The sequence below is a fragment of the Lissotriton vulgaris genome, chromosome 8, assembly GCF_964263255.1.
Source record: "Lissotriton vulgaris chromosome 8, aLisVul1.2, whole genome shotgun sequence".
Lineage (NCBI taxonomy): Eukaryota > Metazoa > Chordata > Amphibia > Caudata > Salamandridae > Lissotriton > Lissotriton vulgaris.
This window is the reverse complement of record NC_141696.1, coordinates 673226100-673252417: the sequence shown is the minus strand read 5'-3', so window position 1 is coordinate 673252417 and position 26318 is coordinate 673226100.

Here is a 26318-nt window from a genome sequence, read left to right as displayed (position 1 = left end):
CTCCTTTCTCAATATCTTCTTTGATGTTCCTCTTGAATATATAATTTTGGAGAACCTCATATAGACAAACATTCTCAAGGTGACTGCTTCGATTTGGATAATATGTATCCAACATGTTGGTCTTCAAAATGTCGGTACTGTTTGGTTCCTTTTCTGCCAAATACTCAATTTCCCGGACAGGTTTTAGAACTCGATTTCGCGTTGCAGCAAGACCAAGACTCGCCCAAACGAGACTCCTGGATTTGGCATAGAGACTTGCTGAAGACAACCGGTCAGAACATTCGTAAGCTCCGATTTCTCGATGCGACAACATCTTCAGACTGAAACTGTACAACTTCTTGCTGAGGCTCTTTTCATGAGAAATATCCTCCCACATATCCTTCAGTTCGGTCTTTTCTTTTTTGGTGATGTAAGATGTCACATACCGAGCCACAGCCATACAGTTGTCAGCCACAAACTGTATATCCATGTTAGCATTCCACATGGACAAAATCACTGGGTTGTAGTCATTGATGTACTTGGACTCTTCGTTCCTTTTCAAATTGTATGTATTCTTGGGTGATTTCCTCGTCACATTATGTCGCAGCGAAGACATCAAACTGTTCACTCTTCCTTTAGAAATCACCGGTCGTGGAAAGTTGAAACGACATTTGGTGTAGAACTTGTCCTTGTTTCTGAATTTACGACGACAGTACTTTCCACAACGATGGCTTTGGAAACGTAGAACTTGTTCTCTTAGACTTTTCTTCTCCGTTGCGTTTGGAACAGCACACGTAGAATACTGTTCGATGAAATTCATCACTAAGTCATCCGGATCTGTTCCAAATTTAGGTGCATCCTTGATCCACAACAACATATGTATATGAGGGGCACCTCTTGCTTGGTACTCCTTTCTCCAGAAGAAATCCAACACCTCTCCAAGAGGTGGATTCTTTTTATTTGTGATGAAAGACATCATAGCTTCAAATCTATGATTGAAGTACCTGCATACATTCACTGGATCCAAAGAACACAGTTCTCCAGGTGTCTTGAATTCAATGTTTTCAATATTTCCATTTGCCTCTCGTAGAAATTCAAGTAAGTCTTCCCAGCCATACTCGGCACAGCTCAGAGTGAGGAACCATGTTGGAGTTCCTAAGTTCCTCAGCATACATTTTAAATCACCATGACGACGGTACCAGTACTCATTAGTACCACGCTGACACGCCATGAGATTAATTAAGTGAGAATCCAAAATACTGTCTTGGACATTGACTTTATGCATAAAGTCACTTGCCGAGATGTTTCGCATCTGTATACCACTTTTTAAGATGTGGTTCACTGCATATGACAGTCCAGACAGATCGCTTTCAAACAGGAGATGAAACAAATAGGGAATGCATTGCCGAAACCTAGGATCTGCTGCATACAATCGTAAAGTCCGGTATTCAGACGCAGGAATTTGATGAGGTCGCTCATCATATCTTCCTCCTTGACCTGTGGGAAATAGCTGTGGGAAACACCGAGCTTCCAAACTTTCTTCCCAAACACTAATGGGACTCCCTTTGGCTTGTTTCATTTGAAACAACTCAATAGCATTCCCCATGACTTCCTTGGAATGCAAAGGATGAACACTATAATGTTCATATATTTCTTCACTTTTAGAGGCCTCTACTTTCTCAATTTGGCCAGCACACAAATCGCTATCCTCTTCATCACTTACTTCCTCTTCTGCAACATATACATTCTTATAGTACTTATTATTTTTCTTCAAATACACTGTTGCCTTTTTGACTTTCCTAACATCCACTAAATCTTGCCATATTTTCTTATTCTTTGTCGGAACCCCATTAACCAAGATAACCAGAGGTTCCTCTTCCACTTCTTCTATTCCAATTGTGTTAATGTTTTTGTTCAAATCTAGAGGCAAATAAACAACTCTTCCCTTTAATCCTCTCTGTAAATCTGCTGGAGGCAACTTCCCTGTCTTTGGCTCCATTCTTACAATAGCCTGAAAGGGATGGATACTTTGAATCAAAATAGATTCATAAGTATTTAAATCCTTCAATTCAGAAGGAATCTCAACCAATTCCAGATTATTATGAACTGCCCTAGCAGGCATCTGGTTTTGGTTTAATTTATTACAACAATAAGTACACACACGTTGATCCGATCCCAAATCAAAATAATTTTCTACCATCAAGTATGTGGCAAAATCCTTCCATTCACTATTATTTTCCCTTTCACTTTTTGCATATAAATCCACTACCTTAGTCTGATTCTTATAATAAGTGCGTCGACAACATACACAAGTGAAATTAGGCCTCTCACTTGATTTCATCTGAAACGTGGCAATTTCCTTCTGAAAATTATCTGTACTGGAAACCTGTACATTATCTTCCACATTACCCTCTACTTCTGGGTCAATTTGAACATTCTCATCTTTACTACCAAAGTAACAAAACTCAATTTCTTCACAAATATTCTTCACATCTATTTCAGAACCATGCAAAAGAGCAGCACATAATTGTTTAAGCATAATTGCTGGACTCTTAGCATAATACAACATTCTCACTAATTTTCTCACTTTATTATGATGCACTGCTAGCATCCTGAAATGATGAAAAACACTCTGGCATACTCTCCTAGAAAGACAAGCCAGTGAATGACCACGCAAACCTGTCATTTGTCTCACTCTGCAAGGATCTAAATCTTGCAACAACTTCATTTTCTGCTTCAAACTTTTCTTATTAAATGTCCGTATAAAATCACAAAGAAAATTGATGGAAACCTGTCGCACACTGCAAATAGAACTACACTTCCAAATGTACACAGGACCCTTAGGACGTCTTCCTAAAACCTCATCACTTAGCGCCTCTTCTGTCTCTGTTGTCACAAGTTGTTCTTTTTCAACTGGACAACCATCCTTCACTTCATAAGCTCGACCACTGATGTCAACTGCATGCACCAAATCATTATCCTGAAAATAAGTCTCCTCATTAAAAAATGCCTCAGAACTTGAACTATGCATCCATTCTCCGGAAAAAACTTCACAAAAGTTAGTACGATTTACTACTCTCTTCCATCTACTTTTTGTTTTGAAATCAGAAATTACCTTGCTTAGTTTCCTAATTCTATTGATTACCAAAATAAACAACTTTCGCTTAATTTCAAAAGCATGATCAATAATTTTCTCTACATTTTTCTTCTTCTTATAAAATGCCGCTTTCTGCTGGCCTTTCTTTTTAATATTTTTCAATAAATTAACTAATATCCTATTACGGAACATTCGATTTCGAATGTCCCTAAACTGTTGTTTCCTTCTACTATCATGCACAGAGTTATCTCTTCCTCTACCAGTAACATTTGTGATGGGTCTCTCCTTTCCATTTAAATTACTTTTCTTTTTGTGAACTGAAACATTTTTTTGAGCAAAACTTTTTTTACTACAAATATTTCTTAAGAATGATTTTGTGCTCTTACCGGACCTTTCTTGGTGTTTTGACAAGTATTTGGGGAAGAGGACTGCTGCAATAAAACATCATCCTGCTGTCTTTGACGTTTTCTAGCCTTTCTTACTCTACTTTTGGAAGGCATTTTACAAACTATGAAAGAATCTGCAGTTGAATCTGTGGAAAAATATAATATAAAATGTTATTAACCACTATTACCAAACAGTAAATAAATAACAGTCATCTAAAACTGAATGCCGTACTAATTATTTAACATAGCATTTGAGTGTCTAGTATGCTATTTTACGTTCTTCATGGTGCAAATTTATTGTAAATACGCACCCACCTGCGGTTGGCAAATTTAGATTTTGATTATGGGAGTTAGATAGGCATGTTAATAATTTCCCAAAAATGGTGTATAACCCCAAACAACCTTTGAAGCAAATGCTCATAGCCATGTTATCCACCTCCCATTGGATAACATGGCTAAGAAGTGCTTGCAAATGTGAAAATAAACGGCCGCAATGCATGAATATCGCAGAAAAATCAGCGATATTCATGCATTTTCCAGCAAATGCTCTTAGCCATGTTATCCACTTCCTATTAAATAACATGGCTAAGAACTGCTCAGGGCCCCATGAGGAACGCTTTCCATTTACAAAGGGAAAAATAACATCAAAAACACTAAAATGCCTTCTAAATATGACCCCAAACAACCTATGAAGCTCTAACAGTGCATATCCTGAAATTTATTTGATTTCAAAATTCATTTTTAAACACAGCATATAAATCAATTGTATACCTGCATTCATAAAGAAATGACTAAAAATGTCCTTGAGACACATGAAAGTGTTTTCTGGAATGCCCTAGCACCATTTTTGGGACACTATTAACATGGCTAGGTAACTCCCATAATCAAAATCTAAATTTGCCAAGCGCAAGTGGGAGCGTATTTACAAGACACTTGCCCCAAGAGGAACACTTTCCATTTAAAAAGGTAAACATAACATCACAGAAAAGTCAGCGATATTCATGCATTTTCCAACAAATGCTCTTAGCCATGTTATCCACTTCCTATTAAATAACATGGCTAAGAACTGCTCAGGGCCCCATGAGGAACGCTTTCCATTTAAAAAGGGAAAAATAACATCAAAGACACTAAAATGCCTTCTAAATATGACCCCAAACAACCTATGAAACTAATTCTATTACTATATCACTAGAAACAAAACCACATTTTAAAAACACAGCTTTCTTCATCATTTTCTCCTTAAATCATACTATTCTCTATCTAAATTAAATAAATCTTTTCTCACCTTAGCAAATATTTTGAGTTTTGAAAACAGTCAAAGAAATACACCAAATTGTCTTCAGCAGAAGAAAAAGGATGCACTCCAAAGGCTGCAGCTATTGAAAGCACAGAAATACAGATATTCCTTTCACATATCTCTCATAGTAGCCAATCATACCTCTTCCCTCACTTTTTTCAAATCAAAACCCTTCCCCCCTCTGCCCTGTCTGCCTTGTTTCCATAGCAACCACCTCCTGGAAGACCTCTCATGTTTGCAAGTTCACACAACAATGTTTCAATTGAACTCTGAACTCTCAGTGCACCTGCGTATCCAGTGCAATCTTTCATTAAATGTTTCTTCCTTGACCATTCAAATTACATGTTTCAAAGAACACATCCATGCACCCTAACTTTCTGTTTTCAGAAATGGAAATGCACCAATCACTGCTAATGATTCATTAGCATTGTAAATCCACAGTTTTTTTTCTTTAGAAACTCCTACTGTTTCAACTGCCCTTTCATTACCACACTTCATCTGACTGCAGAACAACCTTCTCCCACCATGTTTAAGGTCTGGATTGTTGGACATAGTTACATCCACTGGGCTCAAAGGTATGCTGAGAACAGAAATTTACCTAACCTCAATTTACAAGATGTGGAAATTAAGTGGTTGGGCCAAAGAGGATTAAAATGTCACCAATTGATACCATTGGTGAAAACCTTTATGCATTTGCCAAAACCTGACCTGTTAATTGTGCACTGTGGAGGTAATGATTTGGGCACTTTGACAGGGGTAGGTCTGGAAATGCTTTTAAAGGACACCTTTGAGCAATTAATGGCACTTTTTCCTCAAACTGCCTTGGTATATTCCAATATATGCCAAAGACAGAAATGGAAGTGGTCCAACCAATTTTGTCCACAAATTGAGAAAGCGAGGAAGCATGTAAACAAATCTGTTTCAGCTTTCATGAGAGACCATGGAATGGGCTCTCTGTACAACAATAACTTGCGTTACTACATGCAAGATATCTACAGAGGAGATGGAGTTCACTTCTCAGATGAGGGCAACAGAATTTTCATTCTGAATTTAAGAATGTGCATTGGTACCTACTTATAAGTACCTAAATGTACCATAAACCCAAAAGCTCTTCTCAGAGCTACCCTTCATCTAATCACTCACAATTATTATTTTTTTCTAACTTTTTTCACTAATTTTCCACAAAATACGCTCCCCGGTTCGCTAACCGAAAGCTAACCTCGCGGAATTTTTTAAAAAAATGTTTTTTTTCCGCACATTTAAGCCTCCTCAGCCACCCTCAGAAAACCTAGGGGGTCAAGATAAGTCTACCGTGCCCCCTTCTACACATTCTGAACATTATTTGCCCTCCATCTTGTATCTTAATGCGACCGAAACACAAAATGGTGGACTCCCGTGACGCTTAAGGTTCGCTAACCGGGCCGCTTTCCAGAAAGCGGTCCTAAAAAAAGGTGGGAAAGTAATTTACAGAAAAACGACTAGAGACACTCTCACCAAATATAGATTAGCTCATACTACATAACAATCCCTTCCATTCTCACAAATTTCATTGAAATTTCATTTAGCCATTTAGCCTGTAGACCTCTCCAAGTACCGTGAGGTAAATTACTTCACAAAACACATCTGAAGTGTTGGAATTGACAACCAATGAAAATGTTACTTTCATTTTCTACTTTTATTACCTGACATTTGATTGGTTATATACCTGAATATATATAAAGGAAGAGAAGGAAACACAGCCATTTTGACTACTACTTGTTGTTGTATATATCATTTAGAATATCACTAATAACATCAACTTGTTTCTAAAGGTAAGTTGTTATTTTTAAAACTGAAGTATATTGGGCACTATAAGTAAATATGGTAAACTTTTTCAGATAGTTATATACTATCCCTCTGTAAGAGTTAGACATTGAGAAAGGCTTCTTTATTATAATTATGGACTGATTTAGGTTTCTATGGTATAATTATGAATTTACTTAGGCTTTTTCACAGGCACTTTTTAATAGTACTACTTCACGCCTGAAACCATACAGTGCCCATAGATTACTTCTCTGTTATAAACTCACAAGTGCCTGTCTGAACTTAAACCCAACAGTGCCCTATCTCTACTGATATATTTATTTTTTATGCAAATTACAGCAATAAAATGGAAGGTGAGCAGAATGTTTCCTTCGAAATTGTTCTGGAGAACAACACAGAAAAAGTTATTGAGGACAATGATGACTCAGATTTCATGGATGAATCACGGGACCATGAATTAGTTCAATGTGTAGAATCTGTGGATCATTTACATCATTATGATGACGGTCAAATGTTGGAACTTATGTTCACTGAACAAGAACACATATCAGACAGTGAAATGCTAGACGTTGTATTAAATTTTGAAAAACAATCCGAAAAATAAAATTGTATGTAATATTAAAAAATTGTTTGAGTCTTTAATCATTTTTATATGTAATTCATAAACTAGTTAAATGTTAGAAATGTTATTAAATTTTGAAACACAAAAAAGCTCACGCACAGAGCAGTTTTTAGCCATGTTATCCAATGGAAGGTGGATAACATGGCTAAGAGCATTTGCTGGATAATGCATGAATATCGCTGACTTTTCAGCGATATTCATGCATTGTGGCCGATGTGCGGCGATAATTTTTGTCTCTAAACAATTAAAACGAAGCACAAAATGGCGAATTCCCGTTTCGCTACCAGTTTGCGGCCCAGTTCGCGGCCCGTGAAGCGCTTCTACCGTGAAAAATCATTTTTTTTTTTATTTTCCCCACGGGACCCTTTAATAACCCCAACAACATTCCTAGGGGGTCAAGAGGGGGATACCTTGCCCCCTTTCATTAAATTCCCCCTTAGTTTTTCACCTTTTCTTCTCTCTCGATCCTACCGAGAGACAAGATGGCGGCCGCTACCAGTTTGCGGCCCAGTTCGCGGCCCGTGAAGCGCTTCTACCGTGAAAAATCATTTTTTTTTTATTTTCCCCACGGGACCCTTTAATAACCCCAACAACATTCCTAGGGGGTCAAGAGGGGGATACCTTGCCCCCTTTCATTAAATTCCCCTTTCGTTTTTCACCTCTTCTTCTCTCTCGATCCTACCGAGAGACAAGATGGCGGCCGCTCCGGACTGTTTAGAATGTTGACAGACACCGGAGAGCCAATCAGCTTTCTGCGCGCAAAGTTCCGATAAGCGAAAAGTAAGCGGACCGGATCGCTGCCCAGAGCGCTGTTACAGATATGTATCTTGATTTAAACGTTAATTTCTCAAAATCCACTGAAGCACATATATTGAGACCTAGCAAAGGCACATCGGGCTAACAGTCCCTACAATTTTGCCAAGTTTCGTGCAAATCCATTCAGCCGTTCGAGCTAAAAGTGAGTCCAACCGCCCTATGGAAAAATCAATGGAAAAAACGCGTTTTGGGACCCCCCTTTTTTCTCAGCCCCCCCTCGACGAAACCCCCCCAAATTTTCAAGGGCTGCTCAGAATCAAAATGTGCCATTTTCCTGAAAATTTCAGCCGATTCCGTCCACAAACGCCAAAGTTATTAGACATAGAATTTTCAGAAGTCCCATAGAGAAAAAATCCTAACTATATATACCTACTGGCGACCGCCAGTAGGTAATATATATATATATATATATATATATATATATATATATATATATATATATATATATATATATATATATATATATATATATTACCTACTGGCTATCGCCAGTAGGTATATATAGTTAGGATTAATTCCCTATGGGATTTCTGAAAATTCTATGTCTAATAACTTTGGCGTTTGTGGACGGAATCGGCTGAAATTTTCAGGAACATGGCACATTTTGTTTCTGAGCAGCCCCTGAAAATTTGGTGGGGTTTCGTCAAGGGGGGGCTGAGAAAAAAGGGGGGTCCCAAAACGCGTTTTTTACATTGAGTTTTCCATAGGGCGGTTGGCCTCACTTTTAGCTCGAACGGCTGAATGGATTTGCACGAAACTTGGCAAAATTGTAGGGACTGGTAGCCCGATGTGCCTTTGCTAGGTCTCAATATATGTGCTTCAGTGGATTTTGAGAAATTAACGTTTAAATCAAGATATATATCTGTAACAGCGCTCCGGGCAGCGATCCTGTCCGCTTACTTTTCGCGTTTCGGAACTTTGCGCGCAGAAAGCTGATTGGCTCTCCGGTGTCTGTCAACATTCTAAACAGTCCGGAGCGGCCACCATCTTGTCTCTCGGTAGGATCGAGAGAGAAGAAGAGGTGAAAAACGAAAGGGGAATTTAATGAAAGGGGGCAAGGTATCCCCCTCTTGACCCCCTAGGAATGTTGTTGGGGTTATTAAAGGGTCCCGTGGGGAAAACGAAAAAAAAATGATTTTTCACGGTAGAAGCGCTTGACGGGCCGCGAACTGGGCCGCAAACTGGTAGCGAAACGGGAATTTGCCATTTTGTGCTTCGTTAATTAAATTACTAGGTATAAGGGGGTGCGGGAGACGTATCCTAATCCCCTATGTTTCCTGAGGGTGGCTGAGGAGGCTCATATATGTTGATACATCTCTTCCAGCGGCTGCGCCATCTTGCCTTTTTTCCAATGCCACAATTTTGTCATGCACGGCAGACATTTTAGATGCCAGGCTGGTCCCAGGCTATCACCTACCCCTGCGGATGTAGTTTATGGCCCCAGCTGTAGAGAATTCAGACATGCCAACCCTCCTGATTCAGGCGTGTGACTACTGATTTCAGTGCTAGTCTCCCGCCTCCCGATTTCTGCAAGCAAAAACCCGGGTGCATATTACGAACAACTAGCGATAATTTTTGTCTCTAACTTGTTTAGAGACAAAAATTATCGCCGCACATCGGCGATTTTTATCGCAGATAAACCTTGCTATTATCGCAGAAAAGTCAGCGATATTCATGTATTATCGAGCAAATGCTTAGCGCGAATATCTCCAAAAGTTGGTAATAGAAGATAGCGATGTTAGGGACTGTTTCCAGTCGCTAACATCTTGGTACGCCACTTTGCATGTCATTAGTGATAAGTATCACTGACATGCAAAGCGGGGCCCAAGATGGTCGCTATCTCCTTTTAGCTGTCACTAACTGGTGTTAGCGACAACTTGGTAATAGGGAGATAATTTTATCTCCGCTTTCATGGCTTTTAAAGCCAAAAAAGCGGAGATAAACCCCCTTGATAATATGCCCCACGATTCCTTGGGGGTTTCAGCTGACAGGGCTTGGTATTGTGTTACATGGTAATTTTTCCAGGAAACGTCAGAGGGTCGATGCAGGGGTTCTAGAAGAGGTGATAAACCATTTAAGCCTCATGAACAAGCGCATGGTCTTTTAAAGATTTGTGAAGTACTCGGGGCGGCGGTGTGTGTGTGCCCTCTTTTAGGAGCGGGCGGGGGGGCACTGCCAGCAACTTGCCAGGTCAGGTAGTGTTCAACACGTGCATCACCCTTTCTCTGCCTGCTATTGCGCTCCATGCTTCGGAAAGGTAAGAAAAAGAACGTGCATTTGAGTTTGAAATGTCCGATCCTGCAGCAGCACACTTCCAAAGCCCACACATGACAATAACCCGATTCAAGGCCCCATTCACCCGTTTTTAAAAAAATAGATAACACTCCAACAAAGTAAGATTAAGAAACTTTATTAACTATTAACTATAACGAACGGAACAAAAACTAAAAACATTTAAACATTTTTCAACACAAAAAGCAACAATGGTTAGAAGCTGTCTTTTGTGCGAATAGTCCCAAGGCAGCACAACGTGCAGAGTTCTGGACGGCACCCAGGTGATGTCGCCTGGGTGCCGCACTGGTTTTGGGATCCTACAATGCAGCACAGAAAAACAGCGTGGGGCGTCCCGGGTGGTGCGGGGGGAGGCCTTGTCAGTAGCGGTCTGTTGTGCGAATAGTCCCAAGGCAGCAGAACGCGTTGAGATGTTGATGGGACTGTGTCCAGTGTCACATGGCTGACACAACATGTACGACAGGCACCCAGGTGATGTCCAGTAAACTGCCGCACTGGTTTTGGTATCCTACAATGCTGCTCCGAAAATTGGCGTGCGGCGGCCCGGGGGTGGGGGAGGCGGCGTGAACGGGCCTCCCCAGGTGGCGGCCATCTAGCTGAGTTGCGCCCGCTCTTGCAGCTACAGCGTCTCGCTCACCATGTTGTTGAGTTGCTCCCACTCTTGCAGTGCAGCGATAGGCGGCTGCCACATGGCTCTTAAAATGGCGGACGGCTCCTCGGTTTTGGGCCTGGTCCACTGAAATGGCCCTGGGACACCTTGGAACTCGGACGCTTGCCTGCTAGGGCTTGGGCTCCATTCTCGAAAAGCGTCCCCTCAGCCGTGAAGATTCTACAAAAGTCTTGGGGGCCCCCGACTCCCGCAGGCTTCCGGTGGGGAGCGGCTGCCATGATTGCTCGCGGAATGACCACGACGGAGCCACGAGATGGTGGTGCTCTCATGCTGACGCCAGCTTCAGTGTGAATGATCCAGAAACAAGGTGGGGCTTTCATCGTTTGGGAAAAAAAAAAATTCTAAACCAATGAAAAGTGTTATTTTTAGGTCATATGACCAAGCCTTCCATCTTTAGGAAACCAAAAGTAAAATGAACCAATGAAAAGTTTTATAAACAAGTCACATGACCTGTTATGCGGCATAGGGCTACAAAAAGCGTAGAAAATCCGTTGGCACGTGAGGCGGCGTCAGTAGCGGACCGATGTGCGAATAGGCCGAAGGCAGCACAACGCGCCGAGATTCGGATGGCACCGAGGTGGTGTCCAGCAAATTGCCGCACTGGTGTGGCCATCCTACAATGCTGCGCCGAAAGACGGCGTGTCCAGCTGAGTTGCGGTCACTGTTGCGGTACAGTGACTCGAACGCGCCGAGATTCGGATGGCACCGAGGTGGTGTCCAGCAAATTGCCGCACTGGTGTGGCCATCCTACAATGCTGCGCCGAAAGACGGCGTGTCCAGCTGAGTTGCGGTCACTGTTGCGGTACAGTGACTCGAACGCGCCGAGATCCGGATGGCACCGAGGTGGTGTCCAGCAAATTGCCGCACTGGTGTGGCCATCCTACAATGCTGCGCCGAAAGATGGCGTGTCCAGCTGAGTTGCGGTCACTCTTGCGGTACAGTGAGTCGAACGCGCCGAGATCTGGATGGCCCCGATGTTGTGTCCAGCAAGTTGCCGCACTGGTGTGGCCATCCTACAATGCTGCGCCGAAAGTCGGCGTGGGGTGCCCCGTTGGCTTATGAGGTGATGTCAGTAGTGGACTGATGTGTGAATAGGTCGGAACCAGCACAAGGCGCCAAGATCCGAATGGCAAGTCCTGGATGTTGAGTGCCTCAGTTGAGAGTTCTGAGCAGTGCTTGTAAGACTGTCTGAAGCTTATTTGCACCTGCTGCAGCTTCACTATTGCCCTGGTGTGGCCAAAGGTGGCACATGACATAGGCGGCCGGCTCCCGAGGTCCGGCGGAACTTTTTTCCTTTTCCTTTCTGCTTCTTTTCCTACAATCCGTTTCATCTGAAGACACGACCAGGTCCCTGAATGTGTGCAGCGGGACGCTATTGATTGAATGAAAATGGCGGCTTGACACAAAGCTGACTCAAGCGTTACTGTTGATGCTATACAGACAAAAATTGGTTTTCAGTTTGTACATTCTTCAGGTTATTTTTTTCCATCCAAGTCTGATTGAGAGTTTGTAGAAAAATGGCTTCAGATTTTCCACATACTACTCTTCAACATTCTTCCTAAATGTAACAATGTGAAACTCACTAGGAGAATGGCTGTTTCTGTTTCCTTTCAAAATGCTGCCAACAATATTTTCTGAATGGAAGACACCATCTTGTAGCATAAAGGGACGAAAGGGGTTCTGGTCTGGCCGATGGTTGGTGGAGACATTTTGACTATATCTTGGACCTGCCCGGCCTCGCCCAAAATGGCGCCGGTATAAATGGGACTCGTAACTCCTTGCCCGCAAATGTATATCTAGAAAATGTTATTGTAAGTGGCCGTGTCGTATTTTAATTACAAAATGTACGTCCACCGATTCCGCAACTGTTAGACACCTTTGTTCTTGCAACCTAATGGCCCGCTCGTTACGTTCTTCTACAGTGTAAATGTCTCCTCATCATATACGATTTCAGTTTGCTCCGTGGCCGGCCCACGTGGTTATAGGCCCGTATTTGTATACTGACATTTTCACAATAAAGGTTTTTAAAACAAAACACGGTAGTAGTATTTACATTGGTAAAGTTTTTACTTTTAGTCACTGTTTTCGAATCAGTAAAGGCAAGTGAAATAAAGCAGTCCAATTACATGACGGATAAAAGGTATAATATGTAGGAACGCAGTAAAGATAAATGCTTAATAGCAGTTGTGTTTTTCATGTCTGCAATATAAAGTGATCGATAAGAATCTGATAATCAGGCGTATCGGCGACTAAGATAGCAGGCCGAATCTCTTTTACTCAACGGCTCCGTCATGGAAGGAAGAAACGCCCTTTTTCTCGAAAAAGGAATATATTTTACTTACAAGACAGTTGTAAATTTTCCGGGAAAGTACATTAGCCTGGAATATTATAACATATGTTTGAAAAAAAAATATTGTTCGAAAACAATAAAAAGCGTAATTTTTAGGTCATATGACCAAGCTTTTCATCATTAAATTAACAAAAGTAAAATGAATCAATGAAAAGTTTTATTAACAAGTCACATGTCCTGTTATGCTTACGTTACGCGCTGCGCGCCGCGCCTCGGATCACTTCCGGGTGCGGTAACGCGGCGTGTCATATAACGCATTACGCGACAACGTAGGTCAAGAATATAGTCAAAATGTCTCCACCAACCAGCGTTCGGAACACAACTCCTTTCAGCAGTCCAAAAAGTTCTGTTAAATGACAACAGAGGGGACAGGCAACAAGAACCATCAGTCAAAGAGGGGAGGGCAAGTTCTTCTCTTCCGGGTCATGTTGGGGCGCTACCGGAACTGATCGAATTGGTAGTCTACAGTGTTTCTGGATGTTTCAGACTAAAGCTGGCGTCAGCATGAGACCACTACCATCTCGTAGCTCCGTCGTGGCAATTCCACGAGCAATCATGGCAGCCGCTCCCCACCAGAAGCCTGCGGGAGTCGGAGGCCCCCAAGACTTTTGTAGAATCTTCACGGCTGAGGGGACGCTTTTCGAGAATGGGACCCAAGCCCTATCAGGGAAGCGTCCGAGTTCAAAGGTGTCCCAGGGCCATTTTAGTGGACCAGGCCCAAAACCGAAGAGCCGGCCGCCATTTTGAGAGTCCTGTGGCAGTCGCCTATCGCTGCACCGCAAGAGTGGGCGCAATTCAGCTGGATGGTGGGCAAGACGCTGTAGCCGCAAGAGTGGGCACAACTCAGCTAGATGGGACAAGGTTCAGAATTGAAGAGTCATCAAAAGGCAAAAAGTTCCGCCGGATCCCGGGAGCCGGCCGCCTATGTCGGGGGCGATCTCAGGCTACACCAGTGCTATAAGACTTGGGGAGGGTGTCGGAGCCAAGCGTCTTCTCCGAGTCCATGGCCATCACACCGCCCCTCAGGGGCCTCCGTCAAGCTGTTTAGGAAGGTAACATATCACATTGTTTTCTAATGCAGTCAGGTCCACAAACGACACTCACTTACTTTGAGAATAGTGAAGCTGCAGTAGGTGGAAATAAGCTTTAGACAGTGTTACAAGCGCTGCTCAGAACTCTTAACTATGGCACCCAACATCCAGAACTTATGCTATTTGAGAATGGCAGTGACATCGAAGCATCTCAGGGACCAAAACCATTAACGTACTTTCACATATGAAAATCTTACTTGGGGAGGGGGCAGGAGCGAAGCGCCCCCTCCCAGTCAGCGCCACCACACCGTATGTTGAAAATTTGAAGCCATCGTTCTACAAAGTCAACCAAACTTGGATTAAAAATCTAGAAAAATGTACAAACTGAAAACCAGTTTTGGTCTGCATAGCATCAGTAGCAACGCTTGAGTCAGCTTTGTGTCAAGCCGCAAATTTGATTCAACAAAGCACAGACATTGAAAAAGGCTCAAATTCAGAACTCTAAACTATGGCACCCAACATCCAGGAGCTTGCCATCCGGATCTTGGAGCCTTGTGCTGCTTTCGATCTATTCACACATCGGTCCACTACTGACATCATCTTATAAACCAACGTTATGTAAATAGTTTTTTAATAAAATGTTTTACCCTGTTTCTTTGCTGGTGTGTTGTCTATATTTTTAATATTTGCATAGGGTTTGTCGTTATTTTGTGCGGGATGGGTGATGGAGCCGAGCTGTCTTGCAGCCCTCATGGTGTGGAGCTCAGTTCATCTCACTATTTTCGTATTTCTCATGAAGGGTTGTTCCTAATATTTCTATTTTAGCGAGGTCAAAAAGAGATCCAATTAGTGGCCTACTGATTTTGCTCGATTACTTTTATTTTTTTTACACGATTTTTCACTATCTGCAAAGACTAAACAGAGTATTGCGACTTTGTGCTTGTTTGTAAATAGAGAATGATCCAAAGAGAACCAATTCTAAAACAGTAAATGCTTGGACAACAATCAATCAAATGGAGAGACAAGCAGCCACGACGGATTACAACGGGGGTAAAGGCCTGCGTTAACTACCCTTCAGTATCTGCAAAGAGAGAGTACTACTAAGACAAAAGAGTGGAGGGGGGGGGGGGTGCAGCGTTCAAAGCACATCAGCGTGCATAAATACGAAAATGTTTTTATTTATCACGTACTTGACATTTTTAAGCTTTTCATATTTGCTATTAAAAAACCAATGAAATTCACAGAAAAAACCATAGGTTATAGTGGATATATAGTTAGGAATTTGCATTTACAAAACCTTGAAAATTCAATGAAAAAACCATTGGTTTTAGGCCATATATAGTTAGGGATTTGCATTTACAAAACCTTATTTTACTCGCATAAAACCATTGAAATTCCATATATAGTTATAAGCGCTAACTATATATCGCGCACCCGCAATCCACTGCTGATGATGTCACATATTACATCATTCATGACATGGTTAGTGACATCACAGGTTTCTGGACCAGGGTCAGCGGACTCGATAATTCTCTCGCCTCGGTGCCCACTCTGATCAGCGATCACACTCGGCAACTCTGGGCATAAGCTTGCCTCATCTGCACTAACGGCCCCACCAGACCGCCGGGGATGCCTGGTCTCACCCTGGAGATACCCATTAAGGGACCATCTCTCAGGGAAGCCAGGAAGGGTTTCGCAGCGGTCGAAGCGCGGAGATACTCCTCCGGGAGTCTATCCTAGCGCTATATAAACCCACAATTAATTAATTAATTAATCACTGATGACATCACTGATGACATCTCAAATGACATCACTGATGACATCACTGAAAACATCTCATTTGACATGACTGATAACATCACTGATGATATCATTCATGTGATAATACGATGAACCTCTTCAGACTCTAATATAACCTTAGATACAATCAGTGTAAACAGACACTCACAGACTGTCACTCATCCATGGAGTTACTCACACACCTAGTCAGTCATGCAAAGAATCAATCACACCTCCATTTCCTCAAATATACAGTTATACAAACTTTACTTATTCAAACATATACTAACACATATTTACTCTCTTATACAATCCCTGATACAAGTTCACAATGATCCATACAGCCACTCACACATTCACTGGCTCTTATGCACAGTTATTTATATATGTCAACTCTCACATGTACTGTGTTTTACATATGTACTTACTTTGACATGTAGCACTGAGATATCCATTCACTCACCAATACACTCATGCACACAGTCAACCGCCCATACAGCTGTTTCCACATGCACTTTTGAAACCATACATCTAGTGAATCAACTGCTCACACATCTATGCACAGAGTCACACACCTCCCAGCTACCCACACACACACTCAGTATCCCATACAAATACTTGGGCAACCAATCAATAACCCATATAGTTACTCATATAGCTACTTATCAACACATGGAACAGTTTACAGAACAACAGACATAATGATGCACAAATTAAGACAGTTTAGTCATTAACCCATGCACTCAGTGAGACACATTTAATCACTCACTCAATCAGTCAGTCAGTCATGCACCTAGTATATCCTTCATCCAGACACTTATATATCCACTCATTCTTCAATATGTAAAACATATTTTAACTTTACAGAAACATACAGTCACTGGATGTTGTAATCAGTGATGTCATCAGTGATGTCATTTGAGATGTCATCAGTGATGTCATCAGTGATGTCACTAACCATGTCATGAATGATGTAATATGTGACATCATCAGCAGTGGATTGCGGGTGCGCGATATATAGTTAGCGCTTATAACTATATATGGAATTTCAATGGTTTTATGCGAGTAAAATAAGGTTTTGTAAATGCAAATCCCTAACTATATATGGCCTAAAACCAATGGTTTTTTCATTGAATTTTCAAGGTTTTGTAAATGCAAATTCCTAACTATATATCCACTATAACCTATGGTTTTTTCTGTGAATATATATATATATATACCATGCAGTTAAAGCAATCAGCATGGCATCCTTACACATTAAGATGCTCTTGTGTTTGGGCAACCGCTCACTACATAATTATACTGTGTCAGTCGACCACAGAGCAGAAAAGGACCACTGAGATCCAGCTGTGGTGGTTGAGGTAATTTGCCAATGGTGCCATGGGATCTGTCCTACTATGGTTCTGCAAACTGGGCCAAGTGCACCCTTTCCCGCTCTAGTGAGGTACAAAGGGCAAGCAGTCAAGGGAGGAGGTAGGAGGTAGTGTGGATCAAGGAAGGATGTCGAAAAAATACTCAAAACTCAACAATAAAGCAACCAACACAATAATGCATTTTCCAACCCAATGTTTATCTTTGTAAAAAGAAAGCATTCATTTAATAAAACAGTTTAATGGGGCTGAGATACAGGGCTGTGATTCAAACTATGGCTGCTAGGTAAGCATATATATGTATTCTCCAGTGCCCTCACCCTGTTCTGCGACCTTTTGTTTATGTCTCTGGGGCTTGCACCCTAAGCATAAGCCTAGATTAGGGATGGGGGCAGTTAATTTGGGCCGCACTCGTGTGGAGTACTTCATAGTTTGGTTTAACAGTTCATACAACACCATCTGCATCTCTTGCTCACAGGTTCGCATGTGAGGCTCTATTACCTGTTCATGTTGGTCTCACTCTAAAGCACTGGCGAACAATCTTCTGGCAAGCGCTTTCAGTGGCAGCTCTACTGACCCAGGACCATGGTACTGACTTCACTCAGTAATTGGGCCATGGTGGGTGAGCAGCAAATCTGGCCTGCTTGGCAGATGCAAGCCCTGGCAGATGCAGCCTTTCGACAGAATTCCAATGGTGCTCATTGCAGGCAATTGCAATCTCTGAGCCATAAACAAACTAGGAGCTTATCTGTCAGGTAGGGCATCAAGGCCAGGATCAGGTTATTGCTTTGAGAGAGACTGCAGCTGCTCCACTGGATGGGCTTGAAGTCTGGCAGCAGCAGTACCACACCTTCAGCCATTGCAGAAGTGCCAGACAGCACTTGGTTACTTCTTGGGCTTGCTTTCTGTACATGGTCCACTGCAGGGGCCATGATGGGAGAAGGGGAGGACCGCAGAACACGGATCTGCTCCGTCTTCACTCCTAGGAGAAGTCAGACACTTTTCGGTACTTCACAGGCTGGGAACACAGATGCTTTCTTATTGTGGCTGGTCTTTCATCCTGCAGTGCAGGCACACTCCATCCCTCTCAGAGATGTTAGCTAGACTTCTACCAGCTAGGCAGGCCTTCAGTTTCTCCAACAAGTTGTTTAGACTTTTGGTAATGTGCCCTCATCTGAGGGAGACTGGAACAATGTGAGGTCATTTGGTTCTACATTTATACACATTTTCCAGACTGGGCAAATGGATCCACAGTCTAAGGTTTCTGAACCACTTTGGTTCTTCGAAATGTAATTTTCTGGCTGTTACTCTGTCACAGGGAAGAATAAAGAGCTGAATCTCTACACCTGGATATAATCTACCTTCTTTGAGCAGGAATTAGTGAAAAAAGGGCAGGCTTTGCCCTGAAACTTACTCACCTTGCACAACTGAAACTACAGTCCCGTTCCGCACTCCTTCCATCTGCCAACTGGCAGTCCTCAGGAAAAACTAATCAGCAGTATTTTGCTGACAAGGTCCTCTTTGAATGTCTACAGGCAGCCCTGTGTACTTCAATTCAATGTCTGAATCTAATCCCAACAACCACGAAATGAAGTTAACACACTTCCAATGTCTAGATTAACCATCATCCTCCATACTATATCACCATCCATATTGTGACATACTAAACCAGGGGCCATCCAAAATGAATCCCATTGGACCCAATACTTAAATTCATACCACACACAGCATAATTTACCAAGGAAGCACAACTTTCTATACCTCCTAACTCTGGTATAGTCGTTGTACAGGTTGTGCCACTGGTCGTATGGACATCTGGTTATTAGCTGAAAGAGTATTTTGGGAGTTAACATCAATTTCAATTCATAGCAAAAACAATTTGGCTCCACAAAAAGGACAGGGAGGATGGATTCCAACCACAAAGGTTTATGAGCAAAATAGTAGTCGAAGTTACAGATGTAATTAATCAAGTCAATTAGTCTAACAAGAAGGCATAATGTTAATTATGGTTAATTACTCCTTCTTGATTTGGTAGGTAAAGAACTGTAATTATGATACCATACAAAATGCAAAATAGATCATAGCTCGCTCCATAGAGGAACTTCCATATATTAAATTAATTATGTGAAAGTTGTAAGGGTAAAACCTAATCAGATGGTGTTACTATGACATCAAATAGGTTAAGGTTCAGAGTGAAGAGCATAAACATTCACGAGTTTGACTCTAGACCTTAAGTAATGTGGGTCACTGGTAACATTTGCTCTACTAAACTAAGACACAAGTTCAAGTAAAATAATTTGTCCTAAGTACTCCCCAAAGATGAGGCCAATCAGATTGAGATGTCGCCTTGGAACAGATAGACTCCTTATTTTCCTAATGTCAAACAAGGGCTCCCACCGCTGGCCCTCCTTCGAGATAGAAACAATCCAGTCTGCCTGGTAGAGGAGGCTCTCCTCATTCTCTCCACACTATGTAAATCATAACAAATGTCAATTAAAAATAACTTCTCCAATATAAACACAAAAAGCTACACCTTTGGCTATTCAAGTTTATTGCATTTCTATGAGAAGAATGTGAAGCATGAAAGAACATTTTCTTAAATAGCTTAAATCAGCAATGAAAGCTTCAGGCCTCAGATGCCTGGGCACAATTTAATAGTTAGCTTGAGTTAACATGAGTATACATCAAACAAATTGTTATAATTTGGTTATATAATTTGTGACCTCTGTTTACGTGTACGGCCATACATTTGCCTACAGATTGATACATGGCTAAGAGGGATTATGGAACATAAAATTTGCACAGTTCCAGTTCCCTTGTCAGAGGGATAAAATAGGCATCACACAAGACAATTAAACACCCTCACGAGTCTGTTAAACTTGTGTCACATGTTGCTGCTTACACTTAGATTTCTCTGTTTCCCTCAGTTTGTTCATCATAGTCTCTACATTGTCCATCCTCTAATTCCATGTAGTTACTCTATCTCTCTTTACTCTCTTACTCTTTATCAATGCATTTCAAACCTTTACCAGTTAAAATGCCTTCACCGTGGCAAATAAGTAAATCATACAAACACCAATAATCAATATGGGTCTTGTAAAGTGCCTAAAAGCCCACTTCTAATATTATTAAGCCAATTACCTGCGGCAGAAAACCCTTTCCCTATTGCCTCCCAGGCACCTATTGCTTCCAGTTCTTTCAATTCGGTTGACACATCGGTAAAGGTTTTCACATATTTCCTATTTTTCTTACTCGTACGTGGTTTGTAAGTGCAGCATTGCTGATCTATTAGCATCCAGCAGACTCCACCCCCTTCTGCAAGTAAAATATTTAAAGCAAGCAGGTTTAGTAAAACCATAGATTTAATGGCTAGATTCAATGTCTTGGGGAGAGAATGTGAACCGGGTTTGAGTCTCGGCAGGGACGCTTAACATTCTGTGATTCTGATCAAATCAATTAATCTACCGGTGCATAACAAAAATGAATGCGTTCATATGCAAAGTAACTGGTGCTCATGTAAAGCGCTCTGATACCTCTGGGTCTAATTAGCGTTATACAAAACTCCACAAGAAAATGGCTATTAGCTCAGTATGAATGGCTAGTAAATCTTCCGCTGTACTGGTGGTAAGCTTGTCAAGTAATGTAGAAAGCTTTTTAATATTTAAGTCATTCAGAACAACCCATACAGAAGAAAGCATTCCACCAAAATGATCTCCCATGATTTCTGAGCCACTACTACAACGTTAACTCTACAGGAAATCCTGCTGCTTGACTATCCAAATTAAATATGTGATAACTTCTGTGAAATACTAATGCTAGGTAACAACTTCCCATCCAATTGGCAGGAAATTTGAAATAAACATTTGGGCCACACACATAATGAACTCCAGGAATGATAGGATCATTCCCTGTTAATATCTGATCTGTGTAACCAAGAACCTCTAACCTATGATGACAATCACCCATCTCATTTTTTAAAAATTTGGAACATTTTCATCTCTTCTCCTGAAACATAACTTCTCTTTCTGTTTTCAGTCTAAACACAGCTTAGGCTGTGTTTCCTGGTTTCTATGACACTCCTCATCTTTTCAACACTTGTCTTCCCAAATATCTCTCTCCATTTGTGTCCTTTACTCAATATCTGCCCTCCTGACTTCCAAATCAGCAATGAATGTCTTCTCAATTGGGCTTAATAAACAAGTTAGGTTATATGTATGGGTACAGGCAGTGTCAAGTTTCTCCCAGGACCTGAATAATTGCCACACAGTGCCCATTTCTTTATCATTAGCATAGGGATTCAAATGTTTGTACATAGGCACTTCTAACAGGATCAAGTCTTAATTTGAAAAATAGTATTGAAAATGATCTTGATGAAACAACAAACTGAGAATTATGTTACATGACATACTATATGTAGAGGGAATCTGGTGGTAAGTCATACCGTCCTCCACAGACTCAAGTTAGTGGGTGCAAACATAGCAATCTTTAGCCTGCATAAACTCTGTATATTAATGCAAACATTTACAAAAATACGTTCTTAGAGAAATCTTCCTCTGAAGCATCTTCATGCAAGATCAAAAAATCTAATTTGTTGTGCTCTACAGAGTATGAAGCAGTAGGAGTCGATGTGGGGTTAGACTTAACAGGATTATCAGCTACAGGGGAACTCAAACCTACTGATAAAGCAATCATAAACATAATAATGACAATCAGCACTACAGCTACAAATACTCTATGTCGTTTCTTCAAAAAGATCACCATTGTTTCACCACAGTCAGATATCAAGAAAAAGACAGCTAGAAGCAAAATAATTATTTATACTTGTCACTTCTACTTGTGCAAATTGCACAACTGTATTGCTTTAAACAAATGTCTTTTTACAGTTGTCTTAGTGAGTTATCCCTAAGTCGACTTTATCTTCCACTAAAATGCTAACCTTACTCTTTGGCAGGACCCTCGGCCCTACTGAATCTTCAGCATTCACTAACGTTGAGTTCATAAGTACAGTTCGTTTGCCTCAGTTCATCGATGTAGCTCACTTGTAATCACAGTTCAAAACTGTCAACAGTCTTCAAAGTGGTAGTCTTATTCACAATGATTCTATAGGTATTGTCCCTTGACTCTCCAGGTCATAAAAGATAGCATCAAGTTTACGGTCAGAAAAGGTCATCCACTCAGAAGCTGAGTACCTCCAACTAGGCACTTTCCTCCTCTTTTATCTCCTGGTCTCTGGCTGTTCGTCTTCACTGTCACTCTATTCATTCTCTTCAGTGACTGTCTGTGGGATGCGTTCCGCCGATACACTATCTCTCAGTCTTTCAACGCCCTTCTCCTGCATCAGATTAGTCATTCACTTGTACACTGTGTTCAACCACTGTGGCTACTCCTGATGTATTCACTACAGGTTCAGTATGTTTTCAACTTGACTTTGTGATGCCCCGTGGCTCTGAAATACTTGCAGGCTTTTGGACACCTAGGTGCTCTCCTTACCCCCTCAGCTTCTTCAGGACAGACAGATGTTTGACTTTGGAAATCAGTGACTGTTGTCACCATTTCTTCATCATCATGCTTCACTTATAGTGTGTGGGATAGATGCACCCAGTTAGGCTGTCCACCACATTTGATGGCTGTGTTGGTGACAGGGATGACCTGGAAGGGTCCACACTGATGTGGTTCCAGGCATGACTGTCTGACGTGTTTCTTCACTAGCACCCAGTCTCCAAAACTGAGGTCATGGCACTGGTCTTGACTTAGAAGGGAAGTTGCTGCTTTGATCTGGTGAGAGACACAACACATCACATCAGACAGCATTTTGCAGTAGCCAAGAACCATATCATTTAAGACATTCACAAGTGCATTAGAAGGCATAGCAGGCAGTCTTATTCTCTTCCCATGAATATTTTGTGTGGCTACAATCCTGCCCTCCGAACAGGGATACTCCTGAGACTCATTAATACCAAGGGTAAAGCATTCGGCCACATAAAAGACGTGAACGTAGATACTTTGGCAAGACAGGATTTCAGTGTTGCTTTTATTTGCTCGACATTCCTTGATAATTCAGGATGGTATCTACAATGTAGCCTCTTCTCCACCTGTAAGGCTGCGCACAGCGTTCTCAAGACCCCATTATTGGAATTAGTTCCACAGTCTGACTTAAGAGAAACCGGGAATCCAAACCTCTGAATTAACTAATGAAACAGTAGCTTGGCTACATTAAGACTGCCATTTCTCCTATTCGGGTAAGACTCCTCCCAGTGGTAAGGTAAGGTAATACTTTATGGGCAGTTAATTAATAACCCTTACAAACCATCTATACTAATACAATAAAGAGAGAGCCCAAACCTTTGAGGCGGGTAATCTCAGGAACCACAGCACCAATTACAACACCCAATACAGCATTGGAAAGGACAGTTGCAGCAGATGGACATATGCTATACAGCTGCCCACCATATACATTAGAAACGTAAAAGAACCTTACCGCCAAAGTAGTCCCTTGTGGGCGTGGGCGTGGGCGTGAGCGGGGCGCGGCATGACGACAAAAAAAAGCATTCCTTAAACGTGTGCGTTGTGCTGGGGGCGTGTGCTGGGGGCGTGAACAAGGCCAATGGGCGCGGCAATCGCAATTGCGCGGCGCCAAGGGGTGTGGCCAATGGGCGCGACAAACGGCAACAATCGCGTGGCACATCCCCCCAAAAAAAACGTGCCTTGAGGGCATGTGGAAAACAAATGTGTGCGTTGGGCCGGGGGCGTGGCCAAGGCCAATGGGTGCGGCAATTGCGCTGGAGCAAGGGGCGTGGCCAATGGGCGCAGCAATTGCCGGGGCTTAGGCGGGGGCAGACGTGACTGAGCGTGCCTGCGGGGACAATAACTCCACAGTATCCTGCGTGCTGTCAGCCTGTCAACTCTCTGCATAAAGGACCGTGCCTGCGGGGCTAACTGCAGCGTCTCCTGCACGCTATCACACACTCAACTCTCTGCATAAACGAATTGACACCAGGCGTTCAACATCAACCAGGGCTGGAGCCAGGCTCAGGCGGCGGATGACGCGAGTAAGCGCGCCTGCTGGGACACTAACCTTTGAACTGACTGCACTTTCCTACAGGCGCAGCATCTCCAGCGCACCCTGTCACACACTCAACTCTCTGCATCAACGACTTTACACCACAAGCACAACATCAAGCAAAACTGGAGCCGAGCCTCAAGCGGGGGATGATGCAATTAAGCGTGCCTGCGGGGACACGAAATTTACAACTGAATGCACTTTCACACACGCTTACCTACGGAAGTGGAGTACATACACGCTAGAGACATCTGCTAATACTTCTTAATCCGAGGTACACACAGTATCTGCACACACATGCCTAGCTATTGTGACACTTCATGCTAAATATTTTGTCTACCGCAAGATTTTAAAATACATTTCCCTTGCCTATTACACACATTGCACACATTCTATTTCATACCCGGACAACGTCGGGACGAGCTCTAGTCATCAGTAAAAACAGTTTCATGTTTAAAAACAGCCATAACAAATTACGCTGATACTATGTTAAGCTATGTGTAAGAACTGCTATTAAAAAGTACTAAAGCTAAAACTATAAAATTACGGGCAGAGTATAAGATTGGCCTAGGAACTGGCTCAATTCTGTCATGGCATTAAAAACTTTGCATAGTTGGGCTAACTTGCATTCCCATTCGAAGTCAGTTAATTATTGCAGTCCTTAATGTGCCTGGGCCACAAAAGTTGATCCTCCGCATAAACTTGTGCTTGCTTAGTCCCGCTCAAGAAAGCGAAAAGTAGACTTGAAGGTAAAAAGAAGAAAGAAATCCCAATAGCGCCCTTGTAGCAATGCAAGCAGTTGATTGCTTGAAGAACAAAAAGTTCCAGGGAGATGTCTAAGCCGTAGTTATTTGATTCTTGAGCTCTGACCATTAGCTGTTCAAAGTTTTAGGGTTTGTAGCAGTAAAGCTCAATGAACACCAAGATACCGATTAGATCCTTGCTGCCATCCAATTACTTTGGCTCTAAGGGTACAAAGATTGCGCTGGGTTCCGTTACTGTCCTTCCTCCATTTCCACTAATGCAAGTGCAGGGCCTTCTTCATGAGGATTGTGGTGCTGGTTTCTGCTCTACAACCAGACCAATTTGACTTTTTCTGTTTATTCTTTCAGATTGCATCCCTTCCCAAGTGTGCGGGACCATGAAAGTGTCTCATCCCAGGTGACAATAGACTAGTAACATAGTACATAACTCCAGATCGTAACCTCATTCTTTATATAAACCTGCTCTGAGCCATCCTAGGTGCTAAATCTCTGGTGCTTATTCCTGCAATCTATTAACTTGCTCCCAAGTATCAGTATTGATTAACAGCAGGCTCACAGCAGACTCATCCTCATATTCATTTGAATATTCCCCATTAAAAACACAGGACCTCTGACTCCAATATCAGACAACTTCATCAGCATACAGATTTCCAGCCGTGACATAATCATTTACGCACCTGTGTGCTGTGCACTTTACAAGAGCCACCTTGAGAGGCATGTGTAATGCATCAACAAGTCGCATGGCATACAGTCCATTGCAGATTTTATATTCAGAAGATATCTGAAATCCTTTTTGTGACCACAGCTGTTGAAAGTCGTGGATCAGACTGCAGTCGTTTTGACTGTCAGTATAAATGGTAACTCTTAATTAGTCTGAAATACAGCACGCTGTAATGAGAGTGATCAATTTAGCCACCTGGGTACAAGTCATATTGCATAACCAGGAGGTTTCCGCAAAATCATGTAGGGTGCACACAGCATAAGCAGCTCTCAAACTCTGCA